Source organism: Orycteropus afer, unplaced genomic scaffold, assembly GCF_000298275.1.
Source record: "Orycteropus afer afer isolate SDZICR_OR568_19922 unplaced genomic scaffold, OryAfe1.0 scaffold00899, whole genome shotgun sequence".
In the NCBI taxonomy this organism is placed as follows: domain Eukaryota; kingdom Metazoa; phylum Chordata; class Mammalia; order Tubulidentata; family Orycteropodidae; genus Orycteropus; species Orycteropus afer.
In genome coordinates this window covers 85,545-96,999 of record NW_006922486.1, presented here as the reverse complement: position 1 = coordinate 96,999, position 11,455 = coordinate 85,545, and the positions used below count along the sequence as shown (strand labels likewise).

Here is an 11,455-nt window from a genome sequence, read left to right as displayed (position 1 = left end):
TGGAAGACAGCTACCTGGCCAACTGACTGGAAGAGATCCATATTTGTGCCCATTCCAAAGAAAGGTGTTCCCACAGAATGTGAAAATTATAGAACAATATCATTAATATCACACACAAGTAAGATCTTACTGAAGACAATTCAAAAATGGTTGCAGCCGTATATTGACAGGGAACTTCCAGAGGTGCAAGCTGGATTCAGAAAAGGACATGGAACAAGGGATAACATAGGTATTGTCAAATGGATCTTGGCTCAAGAAAAAAGAATACCAGGAAGATGTTTACTTGTGCTTTATTGACTATCCAATGGCATTTGATTGTGTGGATCATGACAAATTATGGGTAACATTGAGAAGAATGTGAATTCCTGAACACTTGATTGTACTTGTGAGGAACCTGTACCTTGATCAGGAGGCTGTTGTTTCAATGGAAAAAGGGGACACTACATGGTTTAAAATTAAGAAGGGAGTGTGTCAGGGTTGTATCCTTTCCCCATACTTGTTCAATCTATATGCTGAGCAAATAATCTGAGAAGCTGGACTATATGAAGAAAAACATGGCATCAAGATTGGAGGAAGAATCATTAACAACCTGAGATATACAGACGATACAACTTTGCTTGCTAAAAGTGAGTATGACATGAGGCACTTACTGATGAAAGTTGAAGAATACAGTCTGCAGTATGGACTGTGTCTCAATATAAAGAAAATAAAATCCTCACAACTGGACCAATAAATGGAGAGAATAAATGGAGATCCATTTATCAATATCAATATTGTGATATTCCATCACAATAAATGAAGAGAAGATTGAGGTTGTCAAAGAATTCACATTGCTAGGTTCTACAATCGATGCCAATAGAAGCAGCAGTTAGGACATTAGATGATGTGTAGCACAGGGAAGGTCAATAGCAAAGGAACTGTTTCAAGTGCTGAGGAGCAAGGATGTCTCCTTGAGGACTAAGGTATGCCTGACACAAGCCATGATACTTCCAATTGCCTCATATTCATGTGAGAGATGGACAATGAATAAGGAAGACTGAAGAATAATTTATGTTTTTGAGTTGTGGTGCTGGCAAAGAATGCTGAAAGTACCATGGACTGCTAAAAGAACTAACAGATCTGTCCTGGAGGAAGTGCATCCGAAATGCTCCTTGGAAGTGAGAATGGCCAAACTTCATCTCACCTACTTTGGTCATGTTGTCAGAAGGGACCATTCCCTGGAGAAGGATGTCATGCTTGATAAGGTGGAAGGTAGACGAAAGAGGGGAAAGTCTTCAATAAGATGGATTAACACAGTGGCTGCAATGATGGGCTCAAGTATAGCCCATGATGATGGGCTCATGGAGCTGGCATGGGATTCAGCAGTGTTTCATTCTGCTGTGCATGGGGTCTCTATGAGTCAGAAATGATGCTACAGCACCTAACAACAACAACATAGAGGTAGACATGCGCTGCTCAAAGAACAAACCAATCTGTCTTTTTTTTTTTTTTTTAATTCCTTTGCTATGAATCAGTTTTTATTTTTTCCTGTATATATGAAATGAAATTTCACCATAATTAACAGTGCATTGGATCTTTAAAAAAAAAAAACAGCAACTATACTGAAGTTCAGAGTGCAAGACAGTGACTTTGTGTGCAATACACAAATCTTGCTTGTACCCAACAGATAAGCTATGCTCTACTGACAAATACCTTTTGATACTAAAGTTTTTTAACTTCTGTCAGTTCCTACCTAATCATTCTTTTAGAAGAATTAATTTATACATATTTCTTAGATAACACATACTTTATATAAAATAGTTCTAAGGTCAAATTCATAGATAAAATGCATTACCTGAACCTAGTAATACATTTACTCCTTTAGCTGCATATAAGAAACATAGACTGCATTTTTGTGATCCATGAAGTAAATGTTCAGAAAATTCCAGCAAATGAAGTAGAAATATTTCATTTATTAAATTAAACTTCCCTTTCACAATAACTGTACCCACAAATGTAAAAGTATTAAATAATTGCGTCAAAAACATGCTAGGCTGAGTTAATACTGAAGGACTGATTGGAATAGCTACAAGGGAAGCACTGGCCTTGTTTATATATAGGATTGAGACTATTCTTCTTCATATGTTTTTTCCCTACACTACAGGCTTTTGCTAAAGAGACATTCGGGTTTCAAATTGAACCATTAAGCTTCAGTGAAAATGCTGAAAAATGCCTCTCTCAAATTTCTAATCTTAGGAGCACCTTGCTATATAGATCCTTAAGGCAAATGGCAGGAGTCAAAGATAATGTACAACAGTCTCAGAAGGTAAACAATAAAATCACTGACCAAAGAGTTACATCTTTGGATAAAAAGTTTTTTCCAGAAGATCTATCTGGATAACACCAGCTTCTTGGCTTTTCCTTTGCAGAGACTTCTGGAGTGGATAAAATTCATAATGTTGCTTCAAAACAAAACAACTACGTAACACAGAGAACTCAAATAGTTTGAGGTCTCTTTGTGTGTTTTGTTTGAGTTTTACATTTCACTGATGTGTTTGGCATATGGAATACCAAGCTGAGAAATCATAATGTTGTAGTATTTTAAAGGCATGCTGTCATAGATCTTCACAAGCTTATTTATAGAGTAAGACCGCTGTGGAAAGTGTTCAACTCAATGACGTATTTCAGAATAACCACTGTTGGCCTTTCTTTCTTTTTTTTTTTTTTCCAACTTGCTAATGTTTAAAGGTTTCAAAAATATCCCTGAAGTCTTACCAATGTGTTTGGGAATGATGAAATTCATGGCAATATCATCACAGTTTTGAGTTTCATCTGTCAAAGCATGGACACCTGAAAGTTATTTCTGAAAGAGTACAAGATATTTGCTATCGAAGAATGAAGATCCAATCAGCGCCTTAGAGTACTTGTCACCATTTCGAAACCCTGGTGTTTGCAATTCGTAACCTCTGTAACTGTAGATATCCAAAAAAGTGGAGACATGTTTCCTAGGAACAAACCTTACAATCTGATCAGGAAATTGCTGTCAAACAGAGAAAGCAAACATGAGGTCCTGGGCTCTAGTCAGCATGTCATCATGTACCATTAACACCACACTGGTTTCCCATTTGAGGAAGATCTGGAGTGGATTTCTCATTCTCTTTGCTGTCTGTAGTTTGAAGATCACAGGGACAGGGTGAGGCCCTAGAGAATTCCATAATTCGCCTGGCTCCTTCTTCTCAATGTTGTTCCACACAACAATCACTTTGTGTAGGTGGTATTGCTTGATAGTGATTTAAAAGTCTCAACAAGAGATCTGTTCTGTTTTACGTCTGGATTATGAGGATGAAGGAATCCATCATGGATTTGTCCTGGGATTTTATGTCCCTCTGCAACTAGAGCATCTTGCCTTCTTTGATATTAGGAAGTAAAGAAGTCAAAGCATCAGCAACCACTAGTAACACAAGGATAACCACCAAAGAGAATCAAAGCACTCCGATCCCCATCACTCTCCCAGGAAGTTTGCAGATGTGGTAAAACCTCATTTTGATACAGCTTAACTTTAAAATAAATTTCCTGATGACTTCAGTGATTTATAGGAACAGATATGAACAGGATCTCTGGGCATTCAAGTGCAGGAAAGTGCAGTGGAGGTAGACAATTTATTTGCTTGCATCTCGGTTACTATAAAACTATAAAACAAGTATAAAAAGGGACGTCTCGCTCACTCACTTCTTTTTTTTTTTTTTCCTAAAGGATCAGCATGCATCAACCTTGTCTCATTCGCTGGATTGATAACTTGAAAAAAGCACCACTTGCAAAATGAGAGCCTGGAGCAGAACAGTCCCTGAGGCAAACCAATCTGTCTTGGAGGAAGCACAACCAGAATGATCTTTACAAATGAGAATGGACAGACTTCCTCTCTGGTTCCTTAGTCATATTGTCAGAAGGGACCTGTTGTTGGTGTAGGATATCATGCTCATAAAGTGGAATGTGATAGTTGGAGTTGTGCGTCAACTTGACTGGACCACAATTCTGACTGGTTTAAGCAGTTTTGATGTGGGTTATTCCCATGATGAAATCGGATGTATATGTTTTGAGCATCCAGTCCATTGAAAGGGAGTTTCCCTGGGAGTGTGGCCTGCTTCCAGTATATTTATGGATATCCTGGGAAAATGAGACTCTCTTCTGTGGATTTGGATTCTGTTGTGCTACCTACAATGGTCTATGAATGAACAATCCACCATTTGGTCTGGTGACCTTAGATTCATCATTGGTTGTAGTCAACAGCCAGTCTACTGCCTGCCAACCTTGAACTCATCGGCCCCTGTAGCTATGTGAGTTGGCAAAAGCCTTCAACTTGAAGTTTGATCCAAGAACTTGGGACTTGCTAGCTTCTATAAGTGTGTGAGCCATTGTCCTAAGATAATTCTCTCTCTCTCTCTCTCTCTCTCTCTCTCAACTTTACTGGTTTTTCTGGATACCTGGTGCCACTCTGACAAGAATATACCACAAATGGAATATCTGAATGAACAGGAGTTTATTCTCTTGCAGTTTGGACTCTTTAAGTCTGAGTTAAAAGTGTCAGACTTTAGGTGCTGAGTGAAAGCCCCTCAGTTTTGGGGTTCAGCTCTGCCTCCTGCTCTCAGCCCTCTGAAGCTAGAGGCTATTCTTCACTCAGAGAGCTGCTGACTGCTGACAAGCCCAAGGTTGACAAGTAAAAAAACACAGTCCTGATGTTTCCAAACCACATGGCAGGTCATTAATTTAAGTCCATTGTAAGTCCCAAAATTGGCAGAGCATGGCAGGTAGCTAAACAACGACTCAACTACATTCAGGGTTCAAGCATGCCATAAGCTACAAGCCATTCCCAAAGCTGTTTCTTTATACGGAAAGCAGACCACATACCCAGAGGCAGCTACTCAGCTGCTCACAGTAGATTCCACCATGGAGTGATTAACAGTCTCATCGTAGGGAATTCTATATCCCGCTGCCCAGTCACTCAACCAGGCTTAGCCAAGTTGACATACAAACATAACCACCACACTGGTTTTGCTTCTCCAGAGAACCCTGTCTGATACAAGGAGAGTTAAAAAAAAAAAAAAAAAATGAGGAAGAAACTCAACAAAATAGATTGGCATAGTGGCTGCTCTGACTGCTTCAGGCATGGCAGTAGTTATGTGGATGGTGTGGGACTAGGCAGTGTTCTTTTCTGTTGTACACAGTGTCACTATGAGTCCAAACCAATTTGATAGAACTTAACAACAATGCCTCCCAAAGGAATGAAAAGTATGTCAGAAACCCATCTCAGTCACTTTTAATATTTAACAATTTTAAGATATCAAGTTCTTAACAGTTCCTTACAGACATCTGAGAATGACACTAGAGAAACATTATTTTATTTGTCTTTCAAGGACATTTTTTCCTTCACTTAATAAGAAAATTTATTATTATCATGATGTTATCAACTTTATTATTTGACACTAAAATTAAATACAAACTTTAATGTAATAATAATGGAAAACTCTCTAACATAGTATAAAAAAAAATCCATCAATCTTCTCCAGTTATGGCCACGGCCAGAATTGTGATAGACTTGCTGAGAGATACACCACACATGGCAGGGGAGAATTTCGATTGCACGATGGTTTGTGTAATGCAGATGGAAGATTAAAACTCACAGCTCATTTGTTGAAAAAATGGATTTTTTTAATAAGTGATGACATATTAAATACATTTACATAAGATACCTAAAGTGAACACATGGTTAAGTTTTCAGATTTTATTCAATTTTATATAGCATTGCATGAACAATTTCCATGAAATATTTTTAATACAATGAGATTATTGCTTGTTTCATATCACATGTAAATTCTGCTTTAAAAATAGAGAATAGAAGCAAATAAGATAAAGGAAAACAATTTTCAAATGTGTACTATTATTATTCCATGCTCTTGTTCAGGTCTGTATAGATTTTTCCACTGTATCCAAACTTAAATAAAAAATATTTGACATGATACAACTATGAATAACTTTGAAACATGTATATGATATAAAGTGGGACCTTGCTGAAATTGGACAAATGCAATTGATTTAAATGCTGACATCTCAAAGCATTCACGGTCCCTAACCTGTGAGACAAGGATGCATAGAGTAAGGCTCTTACTTAGTAAAATCTCAATAATTACTAAAAGGTTCATGACAGTTCAGAGGAGGAGAGAACAGGATGCCTTGAAATGATATAAGAACCTGTCCATAAAGATGTGACCACTTCACTTTCTTCATAAAAGAAGAAAAGAATGCTGCTAAGAGGAATTCAGACATGATATTGAATGCCAGAAAGTAAGAGACTCCAAAAGGCAGAGAATGGCAGATGCCACCTGTGGTGACAAAACATCTTCAAATGTGATCACCAGAAGGAGACTTTTTTTTAATATATAATTGAGGTGCATGAAGTTGGTGAAAAAGACAGAATAATTCATATGTCATTGCTGACCTAGTGCAGAATGCAAGATTTTAATAGGCCAAAGAGAACTGTTCCCATTCCTATAGGTTACTTGAAGTGAGAATGGAGAGTCAGAATACAGAGTAAAGTCAAAATCAATAGATCTCTATTCACACTAAATGGAGTTGCTGAGCTCTAAGGCAAATCAGAGTCCAATAGTCACAACAGCCTCAAACTTAAAATGATCAGGAAGATGTCAGAGGACCAGGCAGCATTTTGTTTTGTTCTATTATGCATGGGATTACAAAGAGTTGAACCTGACTTAATGATAATTAACAACAAAATCCAAGTTGCTGGAAGAAATATGATGCAAGTAACAAAAATATAGAGTAGCAAATGAGGAGATTAGTGTGTGTGTGTGTGTGTGTGTGTGCACATGAAGATGATGATTGCAGTTTGGAACATGTTGTGTTTAAGATGATAGTAATATAGTCAATGAAATTAATTATGTATGGTTGGAGATAAATAAAAGTAAATGTTCCACTTGCGAAACTGAGAAATAATATGGTCATAGGAAGGGAGAAGTATAAATAAGTGGAAATTTAATATAAAGAGAAAGAGCAAAATAATCAACCTAAGAAGCTTATCATGAGAAGAAATGATCAGTCAAAGAAGGTACATAAAGGAAAAGGAATGTATAAACATAGACGGTTAGCTATAGATATAAAAAATGAACATAGATATAAAAGATATAGGTGATATAGCTGTATGTATGTCAATATATGTGACTAGATTTAAGTATGAGTGTTGATATTGGTAGGAGCTCTGGTGGCATAGTGCCTAAGGCATTTGATTACTAACCAGAAGGCTGGCAGTTCAAACCCACCAGCCACTCCTCAGAAGGAAGACTGGGCAATCTAATTCCATAGTGATACTGCTTCAGAAACCCAAGGAAGGGTTTTTATGTGCTGGAACCAACTCAACTCAGAATTTTGTTTGATTTTTGTTATTGGTATAGGTGTGAAATGTGGCCATAAATCCATCTTAACTTAAGAAATACTCACTTTATACCTTCTATACAAGTGCAGTTACTAATTGTTTCATATTTACTCACAAACAAGTCTATTTTTTATGATAAACTGTATGTTCTCAATATACAGGGATAGATATAAATGTATAGATAGTTATAAGCCCATGCCAACAAGTAAATATTGATACTATAGGACAGAGTATAACCACTCCTTGGGGTTTCAAATGCTGTAATATTTACATAAATTGTTACACTGCAATATCTTTCTGCCAATAAGGAGTTGGTGGGTTAGAATCACTGATTTTTTTGGTTCCCAAGTCAATGTTTATCCACTGTACCATCAGGGCTCCTTCTATATAGGTACAGCTATTGTTATATGTATATGTATATATGTATTAATTTCTATGTATATATAGGTATACCTACATGTAAATAAAAAATCACTATTCCTGTCAATTCTTCCAAACCTTCCTGTAAATACAGATTAAGTGGATTGCAAAATGAGTAATATCATCCTTGTGATAAACATATCTCATGTGATAAAAACTTTCTTAGTAGACTTTTTGCCTCCATATTTCTCAGGCTATGGATGACAGGGTTAACACTGGGGTAATAACCCCATAAAGCAGTGATATAAGCCTGTCTCTGGCTGGGGAGTGGTGCCTGGAGGAGGTGTAGATGCAGATAAAGATCATGTGCCATAGAAGAAGCAAACCATCAGGAGGACAGAAGCACATGTGGAGATGACTTTCACTTTCCTTCCACCGACTGGATCTTCAGCATGGTGGGTATACCACACATATATGAGATAGTAGTGATCAGGAAGTTACTGAAAACTAAGATACCTCTGATCACAAAAACAAACCTTTCTGTCACAGATGCTGAAGAGCAGGTGAGGGCCACCACTGGAGGGTTGTCACAGTGATACTGGTTGACCAGACTAGACTTACAGAAAGACCAGCAGAATGTGAACACCATGTGGAGAAGGGAGTTCAGAATCCCTGCTGTCCAGATATGGCCATGAGCTGAACACAGTGCCTCTTAGTCATTATGAGGGTATACTAAGGGGAAAATATATGGCCATGTACCTGTCATAAGCCATGACAATGAAAAGGAAGACTTCAGTTCCTAACAGAACACAAGGAAAAAGAGATACAAAGCAGACGCAAGAAAATATTTTTTTTTTTATTCTTTAATAACACATTCTTGAACATTTTGGGAATAGTAGATGATGGGTAGGAAAGTGTAAGAAGGGCAGATTTTCCAAAAAGTAATGCAAGGGTGTGTGGAACTTTTTTTCAGTCCCAAAAACAAGGAACAATGATATTCCTTGTTCCACATTCTCTTCTGAATCCAGCTTGTATTTCTGGAAGTTCCCTGTTAATGTAATGCTGCAGCTGTTTTTGAATTATCTTCAGCAAGGTTTTACTTGTAATATTAATTATATTATTTGATAATTTCCATATTCTGTGGGATCACCTTTCTTTGTAATAGATACAAATATGGATCTCTTAACAATCAGTTGGCCAGGTAGCTATCTTCTGCTTCTCTTGGTATAGATGAGTAAGTGCCTCCAGCCAGCACCAATTTCTTTAAACATCTCCATGAATAGCCTATCAAGTCATAGAGCCTTGTTTTTTGCCAATTCCTTCAGTGCATCTTTGACTTCTTTCTTCAGTACCATCGTTTCTGGATCATATGCTACATCCTGAAACAGATGAATGTCAACCCATCCTTTTTGGTACAGTGAGTCTGGGTATTCTTTCCATCTTCTTTTGATGTATTCTGCATCATTCATTATACCATTGCTGATGTCAGAGGTATCTTGGCTGAAAACAAAAATACCACACAAGATGTTTACTTGTGTTTTATTGACAATGCTTAAGCATCTGATTGTATGAATCATAACATATTATGGATAACATTGAGAAGAATGGGAATTCCAGTACACTTAATTTTACTCATGAGGAATCTACATATAGACCAGGAGGTTGCCTTTCAAATAGAACAAGGGGATACTACCTGGTTTAAAATCAGGAAGGGTGTGTGTCAGGATTGTATCCTTTCACCATACTTATTCAATCTGTATATTGAACAAATAATCTGAGAAAATGGACTATGTTAAGAAAAATATGACATCAGGATTGGAGGAGGACTCATTAGCAACCTGCAACATGCAGACCATACAACCTTGCTTGCTTAAAGTGAGGATGACTTGACACACTTACTGATGAAGATTATAGCCTACAGTATGCAGTATGTCTTATACCTCAACATAAAAAAAAAAAAAATCCTCACAAATGGATCAATACCCAGCATCATGATAAATGGAGAGAAGATTGAAGTTGTCAAAGATTACATTCACTTGGTACCACAATCATCACCCAAGTAAGCAGCAGTCAAGATATCACAAACATATTGCATTGGGTAAATCTGCTGCAAAACATCTCTTTTAAAGTGCTGAAGAGCAAAGATATTTCTTTGAAGACTAAAGTGTGCTTAACCCAAGCCAAGGTGTTTGCAATTGCCTCACATGCACATGAAAGCTGGACAATAGAAGTCTGAAGAAGAGTTTGAGTTGTGGTGTTGGTGAAGAACCCTGAAAATACCATGGACTGTCAGAAGAACGAACAAATCTGTCCTAGAAGAGGTGCTGCCAGAATGCTCCTGAGAAGCGAGAATGGCCAGATTTTGTCTCATGTACTTTAGTCATGCTGTCAGAGAGGATCATTCTAGAGAAGAATATCATGTTTGGTATAGTGAAGGGTCAGCAAAAAAGGGGTTGGCCCTCAATGAGATGGACTAATACTGTGGCTACAACAATGGACTCAGGTATAGCAAAATTGTGAGGTTGGCACAGAACTGGGCAGTGTTTCATTCTTTTGTATATAGGGTCCCTAAAAGTTGGAGCTGACTCAATGACGCATGGCAACAGCATCAAGAAAAATGGCCCCATTTCCCACAATGGTGATCTGACTGTTGACAGCAAAGACTATAAACAGAGTTTAGCACACCTCTGGGATGTCAGAAATCCCTAGGAGGATGAACTCTGTGGTGGTGTTTCTTTTGTAGACATCCATCTCCTCTCTCCACAGAGCTCTTTCTGGAGGGAATGAAAGCAACAGACACACATTAGGCTCAAACCCAAAGATTCTAATGATAAGAATGACTTGGGAAATAGTGGATGTGTGGTTGATGATAAGTTATGCTAGCCTTATTTCAATTGAAATGTCAGATACTCCAATCACTGCATGTGTGATAATTGTAAAATAATATATCATCAGTTTCTTAATAATAATCATTTAAAATATCACTTCTTAATAAATTATTGTTGAAACTTGAGCAGTATAGATTTCACAATTCAGTGGAAACTGATGGTGAAGTTCTCAATCCTGCTTAGACACTTACTCCATATTTTTCTTGTAAAGTTTTAATGTATATAGTTTACACACTATCTAAACACTAACACTACTTTTAAGGTAGGAGCTGTGTCTTATTCCTTTATGTATGCTACTAATTGTTAGGAGACTAGGAGACATATCTAGTAATAATACATATATGAGTGTTGAGTGCAGAAATGACTGAAATGTGTTTTTGCTGCTCTTAAATGTGTTTCTCCATAGCTCCAAAATAATAATTATATAAATATAAACATTTTTTTTGTTATTTCCTCAAAGATTTAAGTTTTTATTTTGGATTGTAAAATTTACATTTCATAATAAAATTTATATTTTGTCTGTAAAATATAAGTGAAATCTTATATGTTGTTGAATGTACTCCAAGAAGTAGACATACTCACATACATATTCAACTCCCCTTTCCCTGAAATTTCACAATTTTAACATTTGTTCAAGAATACCTAATGAAACATGGGATTTCAAAAGTTGTATACCCTTGATGACATATAACTCATACTTGTTGTTGCTGTTGTTATGTGCCATCGAGTCGGCCTCAACTCATAGTGACCCCTCCTTGGGTTTCCGAGGCAATATCACTAGGGAAGT

The 11,455-nt window shown here is 37.1% G+C and overlaps 2 pseudogenes; both read right to left on the bottom strand.

The window, feature by feature from the left end:
• Positions 1–2,515: 2,515 nt before the first annotated feature.
• Positions 2,516–3,521, bottom strand: LOC103212260 (annotated as a pseudogene).
• Positions 3,522–7,961: 4,440 nt separating this feature from the next.
• Positions 7,962–10,531, bottom strand: LOC103212263 (annotated as a pseudogene).
• Positions 10,532–11,455: the final 924 nt, after the last annotated feature.